The 26598-nt window shown below is 44.1% G+C and overlaps 1 pseudogene; it reads right to left on the bottom strand.

Annotated features, from left to right (window-relative positions):
- Window positions 1-1811: 1811 nt before the first annotated feature.
- The window catches only part of LOC129483566 (protein FAM169BP-like), a 37353-nt pseudogene continuing 12566 nt past the window's right edge, over window positions 1812-26598 (bottom strand).

Below are 26598 nucleotides of genomic sequence, written 5' to 3'. Positions count from 1 at the left end.
GGAGGATGGGTGGATGGATGGATGGATGGATGGATGGATGGATGGAGGATGGATGGATGGAGGATGGGTGAATGGATGGATGGATGGAGGATGGATGGATGGATGATGGATGGAGGATGGATGGATGGAGGATGGGTGGATGGATGGATGGATGGAGGATGGATGGATGGATGGATGATGGATGGAGGATGGATGGATGGAGGATGGGTGGATGGATGGATGGAGGATAGGTGGATGGATGGATGGAGGATGGATGGATGGAGGATGGGTGGATGGATGGATGGATGGATGGAGGATGGATGGATGGAGGATGGATGGATGGATGATGGATGGAGGATGGATGGATGGAGGATGGGTGGATGGATGGATGGAGGATGAATGGATGGATGGATGGATGGAGGATGGATGGATGGAGGATGGACGGATGGATGGATGGAGGATGAATGGATGGATGGATGGATGGAGGATGGATGGATGGAGGATGGACGGATGATGGATGGATGGATGGATGGATAGATGGATGGATGGATGATGGATGGATAGATGGATGGACAGACAGAGAGATGGACAGCTGGGTGCATGGATGAATAAATAACAGGTCCCACCATGTGTGTCCTTTGACTGTTCAAGGGAACAGATGATATATTCCTAGAACTTGGGACTGTTGGTAGCCTCCTCACCAGGCCACAGGAGGGGCTTTATTACATCCTAAAAAGGTAAAACCCTATTCTTCTGTCTAACAAAGTAACCAGGTAGCCCAGGGCTAACCCTGCAGCTGAACTCCAATGGCAAGGAGCAGAGGCGGCAGGGCCCACGGTAGCAGGCCCCTGGCTTCTCCAAAGTCAGTGATGAGCACAGAGCGGTTTGGGGCGTCTTTGGCAATGGGATTGGATTTGCATTTTCCCAAAAGCAGGGTAAGAACTTGGGTCATCTGCCTCAAGAGGGCCTGACCAGCTTTCTCTGGGAAAAATCCTACTGAAATCAGCAAGGCTGGGCCCAATTGCAGAGAAAGCACCACCCCAGCTCTGGGGGAGCAGGCTTTGGGCTCCCTATAGCAGCCTGGATTTGCGCCCCACCCTTGAGGAGGGCAGGCGGCCCTGGGACAACTCTGCCTCGCCCATCGGACCTGGAGCCTGAGAGCAGGTCCTTGTCTCTGCATACACCACCCACCAAACAGGGCTCCATCAGTATTTGAGGGGGATGCCAATGTTACGTTCGAGCCAGGCTATCATTGTTAGTTACTTTTACTACCACAAGCCTTTCCACTCAAGGCCACCAATATTCTAGAAGCACCATTTGCCCAAATTCCTACCCAGTGCTTCCCATCTGAGCTCTCTGAGCACCTTCTGTATACCAGGCCAGAAGAGAGCCCCAGGCCTACAGTAGGCACCATCCAGCCACGGCCCCTGCCCTCAAGGCACTCCTGATATGGCTGAAGCCTCGCCAGAAGGACACGTGTACCCCTGCAAACCTCTTTGGTGTCCGTGGTCTCACGGCAATAGCAGGGTTGGCACGCACAAACCTGCAATGGGTTTCTACAGCCCAGATGGAACGGGTGTGGCCCCTTCCTGAGCATCTTTAAACTTCTACAAGGAAAGAGGTACATTCAGTAAAACATCCCTGTGGTTCCGGTGAAGTCCCACCAATTTATCCTGAGAAACAGAAACCACATTAGTTTTAACAAGTAGGCTTCTGAAACGTTTAGGAACTGTCAACAATTAACTTAGGGAAATATTTCCTCACTGTTGCATGGTGTCGCATGCTGAGCACAGCACGTTCTCAGGTATTCTAGAGCCTGAGCCCACCTCAGAGGTAGGTGGGGCCCCTGGGGTCACTGGCCCCTCAAAGATCCCTGGGGAAGGCACGCTCCCAGCCACACAAGTCTCAGACCCGAATCCTAGGAGCCCAGGCAGGCCTCTGGACCCGGCCCAGATGGGTATCTGGAGACGTCAGGGACTGGGCCTTGTAAGCTTGCCTGGTGGCTGCCCCGCCAGCCCGGCATCCTCCTTTTCCACTCCACACTCTGGATCATTCTTTGTGTCTTCCAGTTCTTCTCCACGCATGCTCTCCTGAAGTCAGAAGAGAATCCACAGGCATTCCAATTAAACATGGCAATGGGGTCGTCCCGCACAGTCTGGGGCTGGATGTTGAGGACATGGAGGTGTCCTGTCTAGCTTGTGCCTGCACTTCATGCTGAGATTCAGAATAGGCCAGGTTCAAACGCCCCAGCCAGCCACGGGGAAATCAGGTTTTGTGCATAAGAGCACATATTTACTGAAAGGAACTGAAGGACAGCCCAGCCTGGGGAGACCAGAGAAAGGGCAGGGAAGGAAGCACAGCTTTCAAAGCTGGCACCCCGTGCTCAGCTGTGCAGAATTCCCCCAGGTCCACACCCATGGGCGTTACAGTACCCCAGACACTTCTGCTTCCTCTAACAGAGGTTTAAAAGAAAAGTCAAGGATCAGCAGAAAAGGCCAAGTACAACGCTCTCTGTTCAGTGCCTGTTGGGTCTTAGGTTAGACCATCTTTCCATGGTGAACCAAAGAAAATGAAAGCCCTCATCTGCCAGATGGCTAGAGCTAATGTCAGACAGGAAGCGGCTTTCTAAAACAATCCAGCTCTTACTGGGATATTTTATGCTTTCATTGTTGAATCTTCTATTTCAGAGCAATATATTTTCCAAAATAAGCAGTGTTTGTCCATGAAGTGCAAGTGTGAGTTTAAAGTAATTTTGGACTCTTCAGGGATTTGAGAGTAAAGACCCTTTGGCACCAGAGAATGGACATTTTCACAATACCCTGTGTGGGCAAGAGTCTGGTTTAGCCACAAGAAAACCAGGAAAACCTAAAATCTTATAAAATACTGAATGACAGCAAGCTACTAAGAAATATTCTTAATATTCCCTCAAGATTCTATTCTACAGTCACTCTGGATTATACAAAAACCTAATACCTAATTCCACTCCATCCCAGCAATCTGGGCTTTCGCAGTGGAGGAGGAAAGAAAGACAAATTTGTCTTGCTTTTTGTTCTGCTTGACAGACACTGGTCCATGGCAAAATTTGAAATTCAGATTTTTCAATATTTCCTTAACGATGCAAGGTTACGGCCAATTCCCATGTGTTCTGTTCCATTTTGGTTTCGTTAGAGCTTGTCTAGTTTAGAGAAGAGAACCATAAAAAATCTAATTACAAAGGCCTCTCCTCGCAACACCCCCCTCCCATGATAGCCCGGAGATTCTGAGCCCAGACCAAGGCCCCGCTGCCACAAGAAGCCCACAGCCAAGTCGTCAAGGAAGTTGCCTGGCAGGTGCAGACCGCGGCTTCACTAAGCAAGGACAACCTGATTACTAGGAAAGTGAGGTTCATGGGGTGATACAGTATCACCATACCTTGCTGCCGTCTCCAGGGCCAGACTGTCTGGGTCTGTCATTCTGAGAAGTCCTCGCATGACGGCTCATGTCCTCGGAATTTCCTGGGTGTGCTGCCCTCCCCAAGCAAGAGAAAGAGGATAAGCAAATGAGGGTGGCTCCCAAGGGGCTGGACTATCAAAAGAGGAAATAGTACACTGGGGACATGGCAAACATGTTGATAGCCAAGACCCGATTCTATCTCTCTTTTTTTTTTTTTTTTTGAGATGGAGTCTCCCTCTGTGGCCCAGGCTGGAGTGCCATGGCGCCATCTGGGCTCACTGCAACCTCCACCTCCCAGGTTCAAGCGATTCTCCTGCCTCAGCCTCCGGAGTAGCTGGGATTACAGACACCTGCCACCATGCCTGGCTAATTTTTGTACTTTTAGTAGAGATGAGGTATCACTATGTTGGTCAGGCTGGTCTCGAACTCCTGACCTCAAGTGATCCTCCTGCCTCAGCCTCCCAAAGTGCTGGGTCAGTTCTATCTTCTTGACCTTCACTTTGCCATTTGCTGCAATGCTTTCCAGAAGACAGGAATACCTGCCAGGTGTCAGGAGAGGGAAAGTGATGGCTCCATTCAAGCATTGCTGAGCTGGAATCGTGATCTGTTCTTCCACCGATCTGGCATTCAATGGACTCATATTTCCAGTTCTAGTCCTGGATCCTTCTTTTTGCTCGCTGGTGGTTTTGCTCACAAGAGAGGTCATAATCACCCACGTTCAGTGAGTCTCCCTCCTCTCCTACCAAATCAGTACCGACTTGGAAAGGGATGTCCTCCTTTGCACCTCCCCACCCCACGCCCCCAAATCCATATGTGTGTGTGTGTGTGTGTGGTGTTCAGATCCCTAAAAAAAATACAGTTTTGCATTTAAGCTGAAAATACCTATGTAACACATTTTGTTTACTAAAGAACAAATGAATTATTTAGTTGTTATCTATATAAATAAATTTTTAAATTTATTTACAGAACTGTATAAATTAGCAAAATTTGGTTTGGCAAAATTTAATTGTGGGCACTTAAAAATACCAGCACACTTTAGTTCTCTCGGCCATATAGAGTTTTTATATCACACAGTAGTAGGTGCCCATGTATGTAGTTAGCTGGTAAATGAGTTCAGAAGCCAGGTCAGCCCTATTCACTACTGCATCCCTAACGTCTAGGACAGTGCCTGGCACATCTGTAGATGCCCCATTGACAGCGAATGAACGTATAAAGGAATACATGAATGAATGAATGAATGAATGAGAAAATGAAGTAGATAACCCATTATCAATTTTCCACCTTTCCTAATGTTTTTATGTGTTGTGAGCTATCACATGTTTACTTGTGTTTCATTCCTAATTGAGGTTCATTAAATCTTTAAAAATGAATGCGCTAATTTGGAAGCACACCTGGAGGTATCAGAGCACTCATCACAGAGGTTATCATCCAAGGCTGCAGTAGACTACAATAGCCACGAAGGGGAGCCACACAACCTGTCAAAGAGCAGCATGCGACAGAAAAAATCACACCCAGTATGGTGGTTTTGCCCCCAGCACTTCCCAGCACACTGCACCACCACAAAATTGCTGTTGCTATTGTACTCTATAACGTATGAATCACCAGAACAAACTGAAAAAAAAAAGGTCAGAACTGCAGTTTACTGGGCATCAAACTTTCAGAAAAGTAGCCCCCACTTCCCATCTCATATTTTTCACATCTCTTGATGCAAAGATCCTTCTGCCTTAAAAATTAAATGCAAATAAAAGTATGTGTGGATGACAACTGAATCCATTAAGAATTCAGCTGGAGAAAGCAAAACTATGACTTATAGATTGAAAAAAAATAATTTTTAAAGCAGTGGTCAATTATTTCCTTATCCCGGTAACAATTTTGTAAAAAAACATTTCACTGTTGACATATTCGGTTTCACTCTCTCTGGTAAAGAAACTTAAGGCATGTTCAGGCTGACCAGGAAATCACATCAGATGCAATTATGATCCTATTGGTCAAGTTTCAAAGGCTTTGTCTGTAACTGAGTGTAGGAAAAAAGAAATTTCCCACAAACTCCTTCCCTCAAAAGGTCTGCATAATCTGTAAATATTTTCAGGGCAATTATAAGCTGCAGATGTTATCAACAGCCAAGATCGCACAAACTTTTAAAGACCTGGCCCACCAATCAGGCTGCTTCAAAAATAGTCTTTAAAACATTTGCAAGGAGCACAAGTTAATTTCCCTTTGAAATGTTGTGAAATGTTCATGCCTTATTTAGAGCAAGAAGCAATTGATTCCACTGGGCTTCTTGCTTACAGTTCTATTTCTATGGCACATAAAATTATAGGATACCTCCAAAATAACTGTCAGGAAAAAGAAGGGAGAACAGATAAAACTTGAAAAAACAGAACAAGTCAAGAAAGCAACTCTAAGAATCACTGACTAATTTAAGACTAACATCCAATTAATGGCCTACTGAGATTCCCAGGGAAGAGAAGTTTCCGGAATCTGCGTTGTTCGGTGACCCGTAAGAAGTTCTAATCCACTAACACTTGCTGATTTCCATGAAGAGAGAAACAGACGAGAAACTGCAGAGCACAGAGCTAATCTGTGATCACATTTGCAGCCCCAACTCACCAACTTGAAAAAAACCTGAGATGTCAGCACTAACTGTCATAATGGCTGCAAGCGGAAGCCGGTTGGCTGAAAACCTTCCTGAGTGAATTAAAATCCTGACTGCAGACCCTCGAGGGGAAAGAAGGTGTGGGTGAAACTGGGAACTAGCCATGATTTATACAGGCAGTGAAAAGACCATAACTTGGAATTATTTTTTTTAATTAAAGAGTTTTAGTAATCTAATTATATCCTAATTATAATGATAACCCTTCTTCCTTCAAGAGACTCAAGCATGCTTCTGGAACATTCTCTGTGCAAGTCCCCTCATTTGCTGTTTTAAAATGAGAGTTGGTGAATCTCAGCATGAATTAAAGTGACATGTTTGGCATGTGACTTCCAGCTCAGTTTCCTCTGCCCAGACCACACCGACTCCCAGCTCTTGAAACAGCCCCAGTGGGATTCTCCAGGAGGAGCCATCTCCCCAATTAGGAGAAAACATCCTTGTCCCTGCTCACCCCTCTGGCCTGTGCGATTTCCACATTTCAATATGCAGTGCATTTTCTTTTTCCATTCCCAGCCAAGGAACCGAAACATCCAAACGCAGAGGCTGTGCGAGGCCCCACAGCCTCATTTGTGAAGCTTGTCCATAAACCCGCACGGCTAGACAGCTCAGTGCCCAGGGACCCGACCGGCTTCCCTTCATTCCTAACTCAGTGCCACAGGGCAAGTCACTTAACTGCTCCATTAGGGTCACAGCACAGCCCCACCCTGCCATGCCTCCTTCCCCGGTGCCTGGTCACCCCATTAATATCTGTAAAGATCCATTAAGCCTTCCAGCATAAAAGCAATACCAATCACTATTATCATCAATAAACTCCAAGGCACACTCACCTGTCAACACCTAAGGTGGATCAGTCACCACGTGGAGAGAAAGCCTGGCATCTCAGCTGCCTGTCAACCCCCTAATGAGCCACCTGCAGCTGCAGAAATGGCATTCGATGCTGACGGGAGCACCCACTCCAGGAGTGAAGGAGAGCCAGGGCTTTCATTTTGGACAGTTAATTTAAATTAACTGTCCCCCCTCACCTCTCACCCATGGCAGCACCTGAAGCCTGGAGGTGTCCACTGCCCCAGCCCTGGCCTGGCCTCACCTGTTAGTGCTGAGCTGAGAAGCGCCTGCCTGCTTGTGAGAAGTGGAAAGTCCACTGTCATAAAAGCAACTTGGAGTCGGGCGCAGTGGCTCACACCTGTAATCCCAGCATTTTGGGAGGCCAAGGAGTGCAAATCACCTGAGGTCGAGAGTTCAAGCCTGGCCAATATGGTGAAACCCCATCTCTACTAAAAATACAAAAATTTGCCAAGCATGGTGTCACATGCCTGTAGTCCCAGCTACTCGAGTGGCTGAGGCGGGAGAATGACTTGAACCCAGGAGTGGGAGGTTGCAGTGAGCCAAGATTGCACCACTCCACTCCAACCTGGGTGACAGAGCGAGACTCTGTCTCAAAAAAAAAAAAAAAAAAGCAACTTGGAAATCCAGACACTGCAAGCCTGCTTTCCCGTCTGGCTGATTAAAGGATTTCCCACCCCCTGCCTCCCCTGGAAACCCACCACCAGAGGCTCTGTTCTCCTGCTTCCTCCACTAAACCCCACTGGCAAACTGCCACTGGGGCACTGTCTCAAGCAACCAGAAACTGAAGACGCAATGCGTATCTGTCAACAGGGAAATAAATGATATCACGTCCACATGACATCATATTATGCTGCTGTGAAAAAGACCAGGCAGTGGTTTTGTAGAACGCTGTCTCTGTGATGCTGCCATTACGTGTGCAGTCCCCTCAGAGGTGAGGAGGATAGAAGACTTGCTTGTCATAGTAAACCCTTTTGAGTTTTCAACCAAGTGCACACATTACCTTTCATCACCTGTTCAGAATCGTGTTTTCAACTCATCTTCAGCTAGGCAGAGGAAACCGATCTTCTTATATGTTTCAATAATCTATCTAATTGTAAAAGGGGAGTCCCTTAGTCCCAGGGAGTTCCTAACTGCTAAACTGGGGGTGATCTTTTTGAGCAAGAAGGACGGGAAGGTGTGCTTCACTCAGGAGGGGAACGTTGGAGGATAAGATGTCCCCACCCAGGTCCCACCCCTCCTTTGTTCTTGCCACAACAGAAATAACATCTGTATGGGTCTCATTAGATCACTGTAAATCCACACTAGTATTGAAACCAGAAATAAATAGACACAGTGCAGTGTTTCAGTCCTACTCAGTCTGGAAGCCTTGCCTAGTGAAGCTGAACCTTGAGCCAGATATTAGTGCACTGGCCGCAGGCCCCCCGGGATTCCACCTCCCACAGGCATCCTCACTCCTCCGGACAGACCAGGAGGAACTGCCTACAGACTGGGAGAAGGGAACGCAGCGTGAGTCAGGAAGTCCCTCACCTCACCCTGGTTCACTCTGTGCCAGCTCTCTGGGTCTCAGACACAGCCCACTCCAGTCCTCGAGCAGCCCTCCACCTTCTGATCTCTGCTGGAATCCCTGCTGCACTCAAACCACTTTTTCACCTGCCTACCACGGACACGTCCACCTCCCCGGCTCCTCCTAGAGAGGAGCTCTCATCTCCACCCTTCCCATCTGCATTCATTTACTGGGGCTCCTCTAACAAAACGCTGCAGACCAGGTGGTTTAAACCAGGAGTCTGCAACCCCTGGGCCACCGACCAGTGCCAGGACACACAGCAGGAGGTGAGTGGTGGAGGAGTGCGCAAAGCTTCATCTGTATTTACAGCTGCTCCCATTGCTTGTGTTACCGCCTGAGCTCTGCCTCCTGTCAGATCAGTGGCAGCATTAGATTCTCGTAAGAGTGCGGACCCTATTGTGAACTTCGCATGCGAGGTTGCGCACTCCTTATGAGAATCTAATGCCTGATGATCTATCACTGTCTCCCATCACCCCGAGATGGGACCATCTAGTTGCAAGAAAATAAGCTCAGGGCTCCCACTGATTCTACATTATGGTAAGCTGTATACTTATTTAATTATATATTAAAATGTAATCACAATAGAAATAAGGTGCACAATAAATAAATGTAATGTGCTTGAATCATCCTGAAACCAACCCTTTGTCCCTGCCCCATCTGTGGAAAAACTGTCTTCCATGAAACCAGTCCCTGGTGCCAGAAAGGTTGGGGACCACTGGTTTAAACAACAGAAATTTGTTTCTCACAGTTATGGAGGCTGGACGTCCAGGATCAAGGTGGCCCAGGGTTGGTTTCTCCTGAGGCTTCTCTCCTTGGCTTATGAGTGGCCATTTTCTCCCTGCATCCTCACACGGCTGTTTCTGTTTGGGTCCATCCTGGTGCCTCTCTTCTTACAAGGACACCAGTCATACTGCACTAGGGGCCTGCCCTTAGGACCTCATTCAACCTTAATTAGCTTTTTAAAGGCCCTATCTCCAAATGTGGTCACACCAAGGGCTTCAACATATGAATTTAAGTGGGGGGCCCAATTCAGTCCTTGGCACCATCCACCCTGGCCGCTCTTCATGCACCGTCCTTCCTCCCTCCCAAAGAACCTTCAAGCTTATCCTCTGTTCCCTCCTGGATTCCAGAGTCCACTCAAAGTTCCCAGACTTTTATGCCAACATTCATGGGTGAACATGTTCACATGGCAATGTCCCGAATCCAGGTGAATGGGAAACTGCTCCTGGTTCTGCAGGTGCCCATGAGGACTCCATTAGGCCCTCTTCTTAACATTTGGGGGGTCCCGGGAAAGAACACAGATGGAAACCTACAGAGTGCAATGCTAAGTGCAGGCAGACTTCGGAGATACTGTGCGTTCGGTTCCAGACCACCACAATAAAGCAAATATCACAGTAAAGCAAGTCACGCACATTTTTTGGTTTCCTAGTGCATACATGTAAAAGTTATGTAGTCTAGTAAGCATGCAATAGCATTTTGTCTTAAAAATACAATGTACATACCTTAATCAAAATATATTTTAATGCTAAACAATGCTAGCGATCATCTGAGCCTTCAGGAAGCCATAATCTTTGTACTGGTGGAGGGTCTTGCCTGAAGGTTGATGGCTTCTCAGGGTGGGGTTGCTGTGGCAATTTCTTAAAATAACACAGCAATGAAGTTTCTTCCACTAATTGATTCTTTCTTTCACAACAGATTTCTCTGCAGCATGTGATGCTGTTTGACAGCATTTTACCCACAGTAGAACTTCTTTCAAAATTGGAGTCCATCCTCTCAAACCCTGCTGCTGCTACTACTTTCTCAACTAATTTATGGAATATTCTAAATCCTTTGTTGTCGTTTCAGCAATGTCCACTGCATCTTCAACAGGGGGAGATTCCAACTCAAGAACCCACTTTCTTTGCTCATCCATAAGAAGCAACTCCTCAACTGTTCAAGATTAATCATGAGATTGCAGCAGTTCAGTCCCATCTTCAGGCTCCACTTTTCATTCTAGTTCTCTCTGTATTTCCACCACATCTGCAGCCACTTCCTTTGCTGAAGTCTTGGACTCCTCCCTCAAAGTGATCCATGAGGGTTGGAATCAACTTCTTCCAAACTCCTATGAATGTGGATATTTTGACCTTCCATGAATCACGAGTGTTCTTAATGGCATCTAGAATGGTGAATCCTTTCCAGAAGGTTTTCAGTGTACTTTGCCCAGAACCATCAGAGGAATCACTATCTATGGAAACCTTAGGAAGTGTATTTCTTAAATAAGACTCAAAAGCTGAAATTATTCCTTGATCCCCAGGCTGCAGAATGGATATTATGTTAGCAGGTGTGGAAACAACATTAATCTCTTTGTACATCTCCATCAGTTCTCTTAGATAACCAAGTGCATTGTCAATGAACAATAATATTTTGAGAGGAATCTTTTATTCTGAGCAGTAGGTCTCAACTGTGGGCTTAAATTATTCAATAAACCACGCTATAAACAGACATGCTGTCATCCAGGCACCGTTGTTCCATTTCTAGAGCACAGACAGAATAGATTTGGCATAATTCTTGAGGGCCTTAGGATTTTCAGGCCAGTAAATGAGAACTGACTTCAACTGAAGGCCACCAGCTACATCAACCCCTAATAAGAGACTCAACCTGTCCTTTGAAGCTTTGAGGCCAGGCGTTGACTTCTCCTTTCTAGCTATGAAAGTCCTAGATGACACGTTCTTCTAGTAGAAGGCTGTTTCACCTACATTGAAAATCTGTTGTGTAGTGTAGCCAACTTTATCAATGATCTGAGCTAGAGCTTCCAGATAACTTGCTGTAGCTTCCATATCAGCACTTGCTGCTTCACCTTGCACTTCTATGTTATGGAGACAGCTTCTTTCCTTAAACTTCACGAGCCAACCTCTGCTAGCTTCCAACTTTTCTTCTGCAGCTTCTTCAAATCCCTCAGCCTTCATAGAATTGAAGAGAGTTCGGGCCTTCCTCTGGGTTAGACTTTGACTTAAGGCAATGTTGTTGCTGGTTTGATCTTCTATCCAGGCCACTAAAACTTTCTCCCTATCAGCAATAAGGCTGTTTTACTTCCTTATCATTTGTATGTTCACCAGAGTCGAACTTTTCATTCCCTTCGAGAATTCTTCCTTTGCATTCACAACTTGGTTAACCATTTGGTGCAAGAGACCTAGGATTCAGCCTACCTCAGCTTTTGACATGCCTTCCTCGCTAAGCTTAGTCATTTCTAGCTTTTGATTTAAAGTGAATGACATGTGACTCTTCCATTCACTTGAACATTCAGAGGCCACTGTAGGGTTATTAACTGGCCTAGTTTCAATATTGTTGTGTCTCATGGAATAGGAAGAGAAGGAAGGAACAGCTGGTCGGAAGCAGAATCAGAACAGGCTCGTGTATTGATTAAGTTCACTAACTTACACGGGCATGGTTTGTGGTGCCCCAAAACAATTACAATAGTAACATCAAATATCACTGATCACAGATCACCATGACAGATATAATAATAATGAAGAAGTTTGAAATCTTGTGAAAATTACCAAAACATGACACAGAGACACGAAGTGAGACCATGCTTTTGGAAAAATATCCCTGATAGACTTGCTCAAAGCAGGGCTGCCACAGCCTTCAAAAAGTAAAACACAAAGCATCTACAAAGTGCAATCAAGGGAAGAGCAGTGAAATGAGGAACGCCTGTCTTCCAAAGGTACAAACCAAGTTAGCAAAGCGCTATATATGACACGTTCTGCCCTCCTATCTTGACAAATATAACTTCCTAACAACAGGAGAAGCTCGTTTCAAATTTAGAATTCTTGGACTCCTTGGAGTGTTGCACCAGAATGTGGCAATACCAAGCGAGCTGGCCCCCAGCCGGCAGTCCACCCCCTTCTCCTCCCACCCCAGCCCCCGATACCTCAAGGGGCCTGTGAGTAAAAATGTGGCCGTCCTCCCCACATGCCATCCACAGCCCCCCAAGAGCCACCCCTGGGCTCTAAGGATGTGCAAACTGGCGGCATGGTCCACCCTCATGAGCACAGACCCAGGGATGAGGTCTACTCAGTCCCACAGTGGCCACTGGCAGGAATCCTGGGGTCCTGGCACCCTGAGCCAGTTTAGAAGGAGCAGCATGAGCCAAGTGGGCACCTCCTCTTGGGCCCATGGAGTCCTTGCCCCCCTGGAGGGAGATGCAGTTGAAAGAAGGCTCAAAGCATGGGGCCCAGGGCAGGGGTCCCTCCAGTCCGGTTGGAAGGCATCAGTGAACTCAATAGAAACCTGACGGGCACACCTGGGTGGCTGAAGCCCGGAGAGAAGCAGCGTGAGTCAGAATCAGCACGTTCAGGTCTTTGTTTGCAGGCAAAGACAGTGGAAGGACAAGAGGCATCACAGGGCCCTACAGGGTCTCAGCAAGGCTGGCCCAGGCTCAGCAGCCAGCCCTTAGCCTTGGAGCCCACTGTTCCTTTGAGTAAAAGCTCTCTCCTACTCCCTTGCCAAAGCCTCCTAAAACCCTGAGGCGGCCTGCACCTGAAGCAAGGAGGAGGAGGGGGCCTGGAAGGACATGGGTGTGGACAGAGGACCAGCTGCCTGGGCCCCCAAACGCTCCTGCACCTGAAAGTGAGCTACACGGTGCAGGAAGCCTCGAGCGCTCTTTGCAGAAATTGAAGGCTCTTCAGAGTTTTAACAACAGACTAAGAGTTTGAAAATACAAAGAAACAGCCAGACCCACTTGAGGAAAAGTATGTTTTTACCTGCTTTTCTTTATGACTTCACAGCAACAGAAGCTTTCTTGCCTTTCCTAACTGTTCTCTCCTATCCCTTGAGCCAGAAAGACACCAGAAACTGCATCCTAAGCATTCAAAAACAGCCGCACACCAAGAACAGGGGCAGGGCACAAAGTAGGGTGTGTGTGCTTCATGGGGGAGAAGGGGACTCAGAGACATGCTCTCCAGAGCCTCCCACCCTCTTCACCTTAGAGTGTGATGTTTCACATCAGAGCTGTTTCATCCTCCTTTGGCAAATGTGGATAAAGAATATGGGAGGCGTCTTGTGCGTAGAGAGCTACAGAGGCGCTGGAAAGCGGAGCCCATTCAGAGCTTGCCTTTCTACCCGGTCCCTGCCTTCCCTTCAGCCCCTGGGCTCTCCTGTGGCTTCTAGTTCAAAGGACAAAGTGAGGAACTACAGGCGTCAAGTGAAAGAGCAAAGGTGCTCCAAAGCCCCGCAGCCTGCAGCCTGGCGGCAGCTCTCCAGGTTCCCTCCTCTCTGAGCTCGTTGATTTGTTGGTGATTGTTTCTGAATCCAATTATTTTCCAGCTTGGGAGAGCTCCCTTCTTGTGATCAGACATGAAGTCTCGGTTTCTGCTGCAGCAACCAGAGATTTCTCAGGAGGAAGGAAAACCCCACGTGCGTGCTGCCGAGCCAAGGCCTGCATCTGCCCACGAGGGCTCCCAGAGCCTCCTCCTGCAGAAACCCCCGGAATGCACGTGTGTTATCCATCACCGTTACCCAAATGCTTCTGCACGACACAAGGGGGGTTTACCTTGGTACATGGTAGGAGACACCGGGCAGCCGACCCCCAAGGCCTCATCCTCTGGGAATGTCTCCCAGAAGTCCTGCAGCATGGCTGTCCCCAAGCCTCAGCGCCAGTGTTTCCTCCTGATGAACACGGTGTCAAAGACAGGCAGCAGGTAGCACGCACTGGTGCCATCACCACACAGGCTGCCTGCAGAGAAAGAAAGACACACACTGTCCCCTGGGCTCACGGCTGACCCACTAGGACCCTGTAGGGCCCCTGCACAGCCACAGTTATGGGTACCTCCTGGAAACACGGTCAGTTTCACAAGCTAAACAAGTGATGCTAAAATAGCAGATCATTCTCCAGTTGACTGATCAGCTTTCTTTACAAACTCACATGATACAAGACCACTGGACTGAAATGAAAGGTAAACCTGGGAGACCAGGCAGAGTGAGGCCACTCAGGCAGCACCCTCCTCAGATTCCTCCCTTCACTGCACACTGTTCAATGAGACCCTTGGAGCCAACCAGGAGTATCTGGCAACATCAACCATCTCCCTGCAGAAGTGAAACCTGAAGAGACAATTTGACCCATCGCTAGGGTACACACTTGTTTCAGTAACTCTAGCAAGGGCTCACCATGTCCAATTATAGCAAAATGCACTTATCTCAAATAGACGCAGCACCAGGCCCTGCTTCTCATGAAATATTGATGGCCTTGCTGCAGCAGAGCCAGAGAGGTGACAATTGGCACCGTCCCCCCTTTTTACCCACAACTTAACTGTATTGCAACCAAAGTCAACACTAGCACAGTTGCCATTTCTGCAATGAGAACGTGGCCTTTCAGCCAGGCACCTCTGTCATTGCCCTAACTAGAACACCAATTCTACACTGGGCCTACTAGCTCACCTTCCTCACCTCTAAACTGCACAGGTGCCCATGCCCCAGATGCAATGGAAGAAGAAAACAAATATGGAGCATTTTCAGCTTCTGTTGGAAGTGGTGGTATTTGTCCCTGCCAAGATTCATAAGTGGGTAATTTCCCAAACAAACAAACAAAAGTGACTCCGATTCTAATCAGCCAGACTGAACTGCAAAGATACACACTGCCATAGTGAACTGTTTGCAAAAATGGCCACGATTACTTCTTTCCTATGGCCATGCCCCTTTGCATCTGATTTTGAAGCTCCTCCCATCAAGAGATGGGATCAATTTCCCCTCACCTTTAATTCCAGCTGGCCTTGTGACTCACTCTGGTCAACAGAATGAGGCAGAGTGACAGCACCACCACTCTAAGCCTAGGCCCCCTGGGGTCCAGTGTGCCTGTGTTCTCTCTCGGATCCCTGCAACACACCATAAAAGCAAGCCCAGAGTGACCTGCTACCGTGAAAGGAATATGGCCCAGGCACTGCAGTGGTCCCAGCGAATGTCTAGCCAGCCCCAAGCAGCAGAGCCACCTGACAGGCAGGTTACCATGGATACACAGCAAGCCCAGCTAGACTAGAAAACCACCCAGCTGAGCTCAGCCTAAAATGCCAAGCAAAAGAATTGTTAGCTAAATAAGAAGTTACTATTTCATACCAAAAATGAATTTAAAAATAAATAATCCACAGCCAACAAGGAAGCTCATTTCTCTTGAGACAGTAACTACAAAATATTAGGGATTTCAACCTTGATGCACTTGAGATGACAGTACCAACTTGCTTGCAATTATATTATTTCAATATATAGAAGATGAGAGCAATGTTCTTGTAATTGTGAAGGCTTCCAAAAGTAAAAAGCTTTAATATTAAATAAAGATGCAATTTAATTTACAATAGCATTAAAAAGAAGTAAATAATTAAGAGTATGTTTAACAAAAGAATCTTGAAAACCAAAAACTACAAGACATTGTTGAGAGAAATTAAAGAAGATCTAAATAAATGAAGAGAAATTCCATGTGCATGGATTGGATGACTCAATTCTTACGATAATTCTTCCCAAAATGATCTGTAAACTCAATGCTAGCTCTATCAAAATCCTCTTTGTAATTCTACAACTAAGCATATGAAAGGATGCTCCCCATCATATGTTATTAGGAAATCGCAAATTTAAACAATGAGATGCCACTACACACCTATTAGAATAGCCAAATTCTTTTTTTTCGAGACAGAGTTTCGCTCTTATTGCCCAGGCTGGAATGCAATGGCGCGATCTCAGCTCACTGCAACCTCCGCCTCCTGGGTTCAAGCGATTCTTCTGCCTCAGCCTCCCAAGTAGCTGGGATCACAGGCATGTGCCACCATGCCCAACTAGTTTTTGTATTTTTAGTAAAGACAGGGTTTCACCATGTTGGTCAGGCTGGTCTTGAACTCCTGACCTCAGGTGATCCACCTGCCTCGGCCTCCCAAAGTGCTGGGATTACAGGCGTGAGCCACCACACCTGGCCTAGAATAGCCAAATTCTTTAACACAGACAACAACAAATGCTGGTGAGGATGTGGAACAACAGGAACTCTCATTCATTGCTTGTCAGAATACAAAATGGTGCAGCCACTTTGGAAGGCATTTTGGCAGTTTCTTACAGAACTAAACATACTCTTACCTTATGATTCAGCAATCACACTCCTTGATATTTACTCAACGGAGTTGAAAACTATGTTCACACAAAAACCTGCACACAAATATTTATTGCAGCTTTATTCATAATTACTAAAACTTAGAAGCAATCAGGATGTACTTCAGATGGTGAGTGGATAAACTATGGCTCATCCAGTCAATGTAACATTATTCTGCACTAAAAAGAAATGAGCTATTACTATAAAAAGATATAGAAAAACCATAAGGGCATATTACTCAGCGAAAGAAGCTAACTGAACAATGACATTCCATTGGATTCCAACTACAGTAAAGTGCTTCATAAAGACGTTTCAGTCAACAATGGACCACATGTGCAATGGAGATCCCATAAGATTAAAATACAGTTGAAAAATTCCTGTCACCTAGTGATAGTCATAGGCATCATAAAGTCATAATGCAACACATTATTCATGTGTTTGTGGTGATGCTGGGGTAAACAAACCTATCACACTGCCAGTCATATGAAAGTCTAGCACATACAGGCCAGGCACGGTGGCTCACACCTGTAATCCCAGCACTTTGGGAGGCCGAGGTGGGAGGATCACTTGAGGTCAGGAGCTTGAGACCAGCCTGGCCAACATAGTGAAACCCCATCTCTACCAAAAATATTTTAAAAAATCAGCCAGGTGTGGTGGCGTGCACCTGTAATCCTAGCTACTCAGGAGGCTGAGGCAGGAGAATAGCTTGAACCGAGGGGGCAGAGATTGCAGTGAGCCAAGATTGCACCACTGCACTCCAGCCTGGGCAAGAGAACAAGCCTCTGTCTCAAAAAAAAAAAAAAAAAAAAAAAAAAAGTCTAGCACATACAATTATGCACAGTACATAATACCCAATAATGATAATAAATGACTGATACTGGTTTATGTATTTACTATACTATATTTTTATTGTCATTTTAGAGTGTACACCTTCTACTCATTAAAAAAACAAAATTAACTGTAAAGCAGCCTCGGGCAGGTCCTCTAGGAGGTATTCCAGAAGAAGGCACTGTTATCCTAGGAGGTGACAGCTCCACGCGTGTTACTGCTCCTGAAGACCTTCCAGTGGGACAAGATGCGGAAGTGGAAGACAGTGATGTTGACAGTCCTGACCCTGAGCAGGCCTAGGCTAACGAGTGTGTTTGTCTCTTTGTTTTCAACAAGAAACGTTTTTAAACTTAAAAAAAAATTTTTTTAATTAAAGCTTATAGAACAAGAAAATATTTATGTACAGCTGCACGATGTATTTATGTTTTAGCCAAGTGTTATTACAAGAGTCAAAAAGTTAAAAAAATTAAAAAGTTTTTGTAAAGTAAAAAGGTTACAGTAAGCTACAGTTCATTTATTATTGAAGAAAAAAGTAGACATTTAGTGTAGCCTAAGTGTACAGCGTTTCCAAAGTGCACAGTAGTGCACAGTACTGACCTAGGCCTTCACAATCACTCACCACTCACTCACTCCCTGAGTCGCCCCGAGCAACTTCCAGTCCTGCAGGCTCAACTCACGGTAAGTGCTCTACACAAGCATACTGTTTTTAAATCTCTTTACTGTACCTTTTCTATATTTACATATGTTTAGATACACAAATACCATTATGTTACAATCACCTCCAGTAATCAGTACAATAACAAGCTATACAGGTTTGTAGCCTAGAGATGACAGGCCATACTCCACAGCCTAGGAGTGCAGCAGGCTCTGCCATCAAGTCTTATGTGAATACATTCTATCATGTTCACACAATGATGTAATTGCCTAACCATGCATTCCTCAAAACATATCCCTGTGGCTAAGTGACAAATGACTGTGTATTACATTCTGGAAAAGGCAAAACTAGGGAGGCATGGTGACCGGGCACGGTGGCTCACACCTGTAATTCGAGCACTTTGGAAGGCCAAGGTGGGTGGATCACCTGAGGTCAGGAGTTCAAGACCAGCCTGGTCAACATGGCGAAACCCCATCTCTACTAAAAATACAAAAACTGAGCCAGGCATAGTGGCTCATGCCTGTAATCCCAGCTACTTGGGAGGCTGAGACACGATAACTGCTTGAATTGGGGAGGTGGAGGTTGCAGTGAGCCAACATCATGCCACTGCATTCCAGCCTGCGTGACAAGAGTGAGACCCCGTCTCAAAAAAAGGATCTGTGGTTACCAGGCCCAGGAGTAAGAAGGATGAGTAGACAGAGTTCAGAGGAATTTTAGGCAGTGAAACTACCCTGTGTGATATAACAACAGTGGACACATGCCATTAAACATTTGTCACAACCTATAGAAGGTACAACATGGAGTAAGCTCTGATGTAAACTATGAACTTCAGTTAATGATAATCTATTCCTATAGGCTGAACCTTGTGTCTCCAACATTCGCAAACCCACGGTACCTCAGAAGATACTTTCTTTGCAGATCATTGGAGATAAGGCCTTTAAAAGAGGTCATGAAGCTAAAAAGGAGGCCATTAGGGTGTGCACCACTCCAACCTTCTTACAGGAACTAGTGTCCCTATAAGAAGAAATCTGGACACACAGAAAGACACTAGCAATACTCAAGTAGAGAAAAGACCAAGTATGGACATAGTGAGAAGGCAGCCATCTGCAAGCCAAGAAGAAGCCTCTGAAGAAAACAAGCCTTCTGGCACCTTGACCTTGAACTTCTAGCCTCCACAACTGTGAGAAAATTAATTTCTGTTGTTTAAGTCAGTAGTCTCCAACCTTTTTGGCACCAGGAACCAGTTTCATGGAAGAAACTGGTTCAATTTTTACATGGACCAGGAAAGGGAGGGGATGGTTTCTGGATGATTCAAGTGCATTACATTTATTGTGCACTTTATTTATATTATTACAGTGTAATATATAATGAAATAATTATACAACTCACCATAATGTAGAATCAGTGGGAGCCCTGAGCTTGTTTTCTTGCAACTAGATGGTCCCATCTGGGGGTGATGGGAGACAGTGACAGATCATCAGGCATTAGGTTCTCATAAGGAGCATGCACCCTAGATCCCTCACATGCGAAGTTCACAGTAGGGTCTGCACTCTTACGAGAATCTGATGCTGCCACTGATCTGACAGGAGGCAGAGCTCAGGCGGTAACATGAGCAATGGGAGTGACTGTAAATACAGACGAAACTTTGTTCACTCGCCCACCACTCACCTCCTGCTGTGTGGTCTAGCTTCTAACAGGCCACAGACTGGTACCGGTCCATGGCCCGGGGACTGGGGACCCCTAGTTTAAGCCACCCAGTCTGTGGCATTTTGTTATGGACGCCCTAGAAAACTAATGTATATGTCAATATTGGTTCGTCAATTGAAACAAATGTACCTCACTAATGCAATATGTTAATAATAGGGGAAACGATTAGGGGAGGTGATACATTGGAACTCTGTTCTTGCCCCTCAATTTTTCTATAAATCTAAAAACTATTCTAAAAATAAAGCCTATTCATATTTTTAAATGTATTAAGTATTTTATAAAGTGAGGTTGGACCTTTACCTTACATCATACATAAAAAATAATTCAAAATGGATCATAGACATGAATGTAAGAGCTAAAACTATACAGCTTTTAGAAAAAGTAAAAATCTCCCCAACCTTGGGTTAGGCAAAGAGTTCTTAGATTCAACACCCAAAACACAATCAATTGACAAACCTAACTTCATCAATGTGTTAAATGTTTTGTTTCAAAAGACACCACTGGGGAACATGGCGGACGGGAGGCAGGACTAGATTGCAGCTCTGACTGGGACAGACAGAGCAGTGTGTGGAGGCTCGCACTGTAAACTTCTGCTCCAGAACAACTGCAGGAATAAATCAGGAAACCTGAGAGGACCCACAGACTCCCTGAAAGAAGCAGATTGCTCCTGCAGGACCCGGGAGACACCCCAAATACTGTGCTCGTATCCATGACTGAGAGACCCACAGATGGTTCACATCACAGGACTCCGTGCCGACAACCCCCAGTACCAGCTGGAGCCTGGTAGACTTACTGGCTGGCTAGACCCAGAAGAGATAACAATCATTACAGCTTGGCTCTCAGGAAGCCACATCCATAGGAATAGGAGGAAAGTACTACCTCAAGGGAACACCCCATGGGACAAAAGAAGCCTTCAGCCCTAGCCCTAGAAGGAACCAGAAAACCAACTCTGGTAATATAATGAAACAAGGTTCTTTAACACCTCCAGAAAATCACAGTAGCTCACCAGCAACAGACCCAAACAAAGAAGAAATCCCTGATTTACCTGAAAAAGAATTTTAGAAGGTTAGTTATTAAGCTAATCAGGGAGGCACCAGAGAAAGGCTAAGCCCATTGTAAGGAAATCCGAAAAATGATACAAGAAGTGAAGGCAGGAAATAGATATTCAAGGAAATAGCACTAAAAAAAATCAAAACTCCAGGAAACAACAGACACACTTATAGAAATGCAAAATGCTTGGAAAGTCTCAGCAATAGAATTGAACAAGGAGAAGAAAGAAATTCAGAGCTCAAAGACAAGGTCTTCAAATTAACCCAATCCAACAAGACAAAGAAAAAATAATAAGAAAATATGAACAAAGCCTCCAAGAAGTCTGGGATTATGTTAAATGACCAAATCTAAGAATAATCAGTGTTCCTGAGGAAGAAGAGAAATCTAAAAGTTTGGAAAACATATTTGGGGAAATAATTGAGGAAAACTCCCCCAGCCTTGCTAGAGTACTAGACATCCAAATACAAGAACCACAAAGAACACCTGAGAAATTCATGACAAAAAGATCATCACCTAGGCACATTGTCATCAGGTTATCTAAAGTTAAGACAAAGGAAAGAATCTTTAAAGCTGTCAGACAAAAGCACCAGGTAACCTATAAAAGAAAACCTATCGGATTAACAGCAGATTTCTCTGCAGAAACCCCACAAGCTAGAAGGGGTTGGGGCCCTATCTTCAGCCTCCTCAAACAAAACAATTAGCCAAGAAATTTGTACCCAGTGAAACAAACCTTCATATATGAAGGAATGATGTAGTCTTTTTCAGACAATCAAATGCTGAGAGAATTCACCACTACCAAACCACCACCACAAGAACTGCTTAAAGGAGCTCTAAATCTTGAAACAAATCCTGGAAACACATCAAAACAGAACCTCTTTAAAGCATAAATCTCGGCTGGGCGCGGTGGCTCACCCTTGTAATCCCAGCACTTTGGGAGGCTGAGGCGGGTGGATCACGAGGTCAGGAGATCGAGACCACGGTGAAACCCTGTCTCTACTAAAAATACAAAAAAATTAGCCGGGCGTGGTGGTGGGTGCCTGTAATCTCAGCTACTCGGAGAGGCTGAGGCAGGAGAATGGCGTGAACCCAGGAGGCAAAGCTTGCAGTGAGCTGAGATCGCGCCACTGCACTCCAGCCTGGGTGACAGAGCGAGACTCCGTCTCAAAAAATAAAAATAAAAAAATAAAAAATAAAGCATAAATCTCACAGGACCTATAAAACAAAAATATAATTTAAAAAACAAAAACAAAAAAACAAGGTATACAGACAACAAACAGCATGATGAATGGAGTGGTATCTCACATCTCAATACTAACATTGAATGTAAATGGCCTAAATGGTCCACTTAAAAGATACAGAATTGCAGAATGGATAAGGATTCATCAGCCAACTATCTGCTGTCTTCAAGAGACTCACCTAACACATCAGGACGCACATAAACTTAAGATAAAGGGGTAGAAAAAGACATTTCAGGCAAAAGCGAGCAAGAGTAACTATTGTTATGTCAGACAAAACAAACTAAAGCAGCAGCAGTTAAAAAACGCAAAGAGGGCATTATAATAATGATAAAAGGTCTTGTCCAACAGGAAAATGTCACAATCCTAAACATATATGCACCTAACACTAGAGCTCCCAAATTTATAAAACAATTACTACTAAACCTAAGAAATGAGATATACAGCAACACAATAATAGTGGGGGACTTCAATACTCCACGGACAGCACTAGACAGGCCATCAAGGCAGAAAGTCAACAAAGAAACAATGGATTTAAACTATACCCTGGAACAAATGGACTTAATAGATATATACAGAATATTCCATCCAACAACCACAGAATATACATTCTATTCAACAGTGCATGGAACTTTCTCCAAGATGGACCATATGATAGACCATAAAATGAGCCTCAATAAATTTAAGAAAACTGAAATGATATCAAGCACTCTCTTAGACCACAGCAGAAGAAAACTAGAAGTCAATTCCAAAAGGAACCTCCAAAATAATATACATATACATGGAAATTAAATAATCTGCTCCTGAATGATCACTGGGTCAAAAATGAAATCAAGATGAAAATTTAAAAATTCTTCACACTGAATAACAATAGTTACACAACCTATCAAAACTTCTGGGACACAGTAACGGCAGTGCTAAGAGGAAAGTTCATAGCCCTAAACACCTACATCAAAAAGTCTGAAAGAGCACAGACAATCTAAGGTCACGCCACCCCAAGGAACTAGAGAAACAAGAACAAACCAAACCCAAACCCAGCAGAAAAAAGGAAATAGCCAAGATCAGAGCAGAACCAAATGAAGCTGAAACAAATAAACAAACAGAAAATACAAAAGATAAATGAAACAAAAAGCTGGTTTTTTGAAAAGATAAACACAATTGATAGACCATTGGCAAGATTAACCCAGAAAAGAAGAGAGAAAATCCAAATAAGCTCAATAAGAAATGAAACGGGAGATACTACAACTGACACCACAGAAATACAAAAGATCATTCAAGGCTACTATGAACACCTTTACATGCATAAACTAGAAAACCTAGAAGAGATGGATAAATTCCTGGAGAGATACAACCCTCCTAGCTTAAATCAAGAAGAATTAGATACCCTGAATAGACCAATAACAAGCAGCAAGATTGAAATCGTAATTTAAAAATGACCAACAAAAAAGGTCCAGGATCAGATGAATTCACAGCAGAATTCTGCCAGACATTCAAAGAAGAATTGGTACCAATCCTGTTGACACTATTCCACAAGATAGAGAAAGAGGGAACCCTCCTTAAATCATTCTGTGAAGCCAGTATCACCCTAATACCAAAACCAGGAAAGGACATAGCCAAAAAGAAAACTACAGACCGAATCCCTGATGAACATAGATGCTAAAATCCTTAACAAAATACTAGCTAACCGAATCCAACAACATATCAAAAAGATAATCCACCATGATCAAGTGGGTTTCATACCAGGGACGTAGGATGGTTTAACATACACAAGTCAATAAATATGATACACCACATAAACAGAATTAAAAACAAAAATCATAAGATCATCTCAATAGATGCAGAAAAAGCATTAGACAAAATTCAGCATCTGTTTATGATCAAAACTCTCAGCAAAATCGGCACACAACAGACATACCCCAATATAATTAAAGCCATCTATGACAAACCCACAGCCAACATAATACTGAATGGGGAAAAGTTGAAAGCATTCCCTCTGAGAACTGGAACAAAACAAGGATGCCCACTCTCACCACTCCTCTTCAACATAGCCAGACTCTGGAAGTCCTAGCCAGAGCAATCAGACAAGAGAAAGAAGTAAAAGGTATCCAAATCAGTAAAGAGAAAGTCAAACTGTCACTATTTGCTGATGATATAATCGTTTACCTAGAAAACCCTAAAGACTCCTGTAGAAAGCTCCTAGAACTGACAGAAGAATTCAGCAAAGCTTCCAGATACATAATTAATGTACACAAATCACTAGCGCTTCTATACACCAACAGCAAACAAGCAGAAAATCAAATTAAGAACTCAACCCCTTTTATAATAGCTGCAAAAAAAAAAAAAAATACTTAGGAATACACCTAACCAAGAAGGTGAAAGACCTCTACAACAAAAACTACAAGACACTGCTGAAAGAAATCACAGATGACACAAACAAATGGAGAAACATCCCATGCTCATGGATGGGTAGAATTGATATTGTGAAAATGACCATACTGTCAAAAGCAATGTACAAATTCAATGCATTTCCCATCAAAATACCACCACCATTCTTTGCGGAATTAGAAAAAACAATTCTAAAATGCATATGGAACCAAAAAGATCCTGCATAGCCAAAGCAAGACTAAGCAAAAAGAAGAAATATGGAGGCATCACATTACCTGATTTCAAACTATACTATGAGGCCATAGTCACCAAAACAGCATGGTACTGGTATAAAAATAGACACAAAGACCAAAGGAATAGAATAGAGAACCCAGAATAAACCCAAATACTTATAGCCAACTGATCTTCGACAAAGCAAACAAAAACATAAAGTGAGAAAGGACAGTCTTTTCAACAAATAGTGCTGGGATAATTGGCTAGCCACATGTAGGAGAATGAAATCGGATCCTTATCTCTCACCTTATATAAAAATCAACTCAAGATGGATCAAGAAGTTAAATCTAAGACCTGAAACTAAAACTTCTAGAAGATAACATTGGGAAAACCCCTCTAGATATTGGCTTAGGCAAGGATTTCATGACCGAAAATCCAAAAGCCAATGCAATAAAAACAAAGATAAATTGCTGGGACTTAATTAAACTAAAGAGCTTTCGCATGGCAAAAGGAACAGTCAGCAGAGTAAAAAGACAACCCACAGAGTGAGAGAAAATCTTCACAATCTATACATCCGACAAAGGACTACTGTCCAGAATCTACAATGAACTCAAACAAATCAACAAGAAAAAAACAATCCCATCAAAAAGTGGGCTAAGGACATGAACAGACAATTCTCAAAAGAAGATATACAAATGGCCAACAAATATATGAAAAAATGCTCAACATCACTAATGATCAGGGAAATGCAAATCAAAACCACAATGCAATACCACCTTACTCCTGCAAGAATGGCCATAATCAAAAAGTAGTAGATGTTGGTGTGGCTGTGGTGAACAGGGAACACTTCTACACTGCTGGTGGCAATGTAAACTAGTGCAACCACTATAGAAAACAGTGTGGAGATTCCTTAAGAACTAAGAGTAGAACTACCATTTGATCCAGCAGATAGCCAGATACTACTGGGTATCTACCCAGAGGAAAAGAGACATTATAAAAAAAAAGATACTTGTACATGCATGTTTATAGCAGCACAATTCGCAATTGCAAAATCAAGAAACCAACCCAAATGCCCATCAATCAACAAATGAATATAGAAACTGTGATATGTATATATGTATGATGGAATACTACTCAGCCATCATAAAAAGAAATGAACTAATGGCATTCATAGCAACCCGGATGAGACTGGAGACTATTATTCTAAGTGAAGTAACTCAGGAATGAAAAACCAAATGTCATATGCTCTCACTCATAAGTGGGAGCTAAGCTATGATGACACAAAGGCATAAGAATGACACAGTGGACTTCAGGGACTCAGGGGGAAAGGGTGGGAAGGGGGTAAGGAATAAAACTCTACAAATAGGGTGCAGTGTCTACTGCCCGGGTGACGGGTATACCAAAATCTCACAAATCACCACTAAAGAACTTACTCATGTAACCAAACACCACTTGTTCCCCAATAACTTATGGAAATTAAAGAAAAAAGACACCACTAAGAAAATGATAAACAAGCCATAGACTGCAAGAAAATGTTTACAAATCACATTTCTGATAAAAGAATTAGATTCAAAATATATAAAGAACTCTTACAATTCAATAAGAAGAAAACAACCCCATTAAAAATGGACAGAAAATCTGAACAGACATTTCTTCAAAGAAAACATACAAATGGCTACTTATCAATTAAAAAATATTTCACATCCTAAGTCCTTAGGGAAATGCAAGTTATAACCACAATGAAATGCCACTTTTGGCCTACTAGAATGGCTACAATAAAAAAAAAAAACAACTGTTGACAAGGATGTGGAGAAATTGAAACCCTCATCTATTGCTGATGGCAATGTGTTATGGTACAGCCACTTTGTGAAACAATTTGGCAGTTATTTAAGAAGTCAAACATAAGCTTACCCAATGACCCAGCAATTCTACTCATAGGAACCTACCCAA

This window comes from Symphalangus syndactylus, chromosome 5 (assembly GCF_028878055.3).
Source record: "Symphalangus syndactylus isolate Jambi chromosome 5, NHGRI_mSymSyn1-v2.1_pri, whole genome shotgun sequence".
In the NCBI taxonomy this organism is placed as follows: domain Eukaryota; kingdom Metazoa; phylum Chordata; class Mammalia; order Primates; family Hylobatidae; genus Symphalangus; species Symphalangus syndactylus.
Note: the sequence above shows the minus strand (reverse complement) of the source record. Positions and strands in the feature narration are given on the sequence as shown.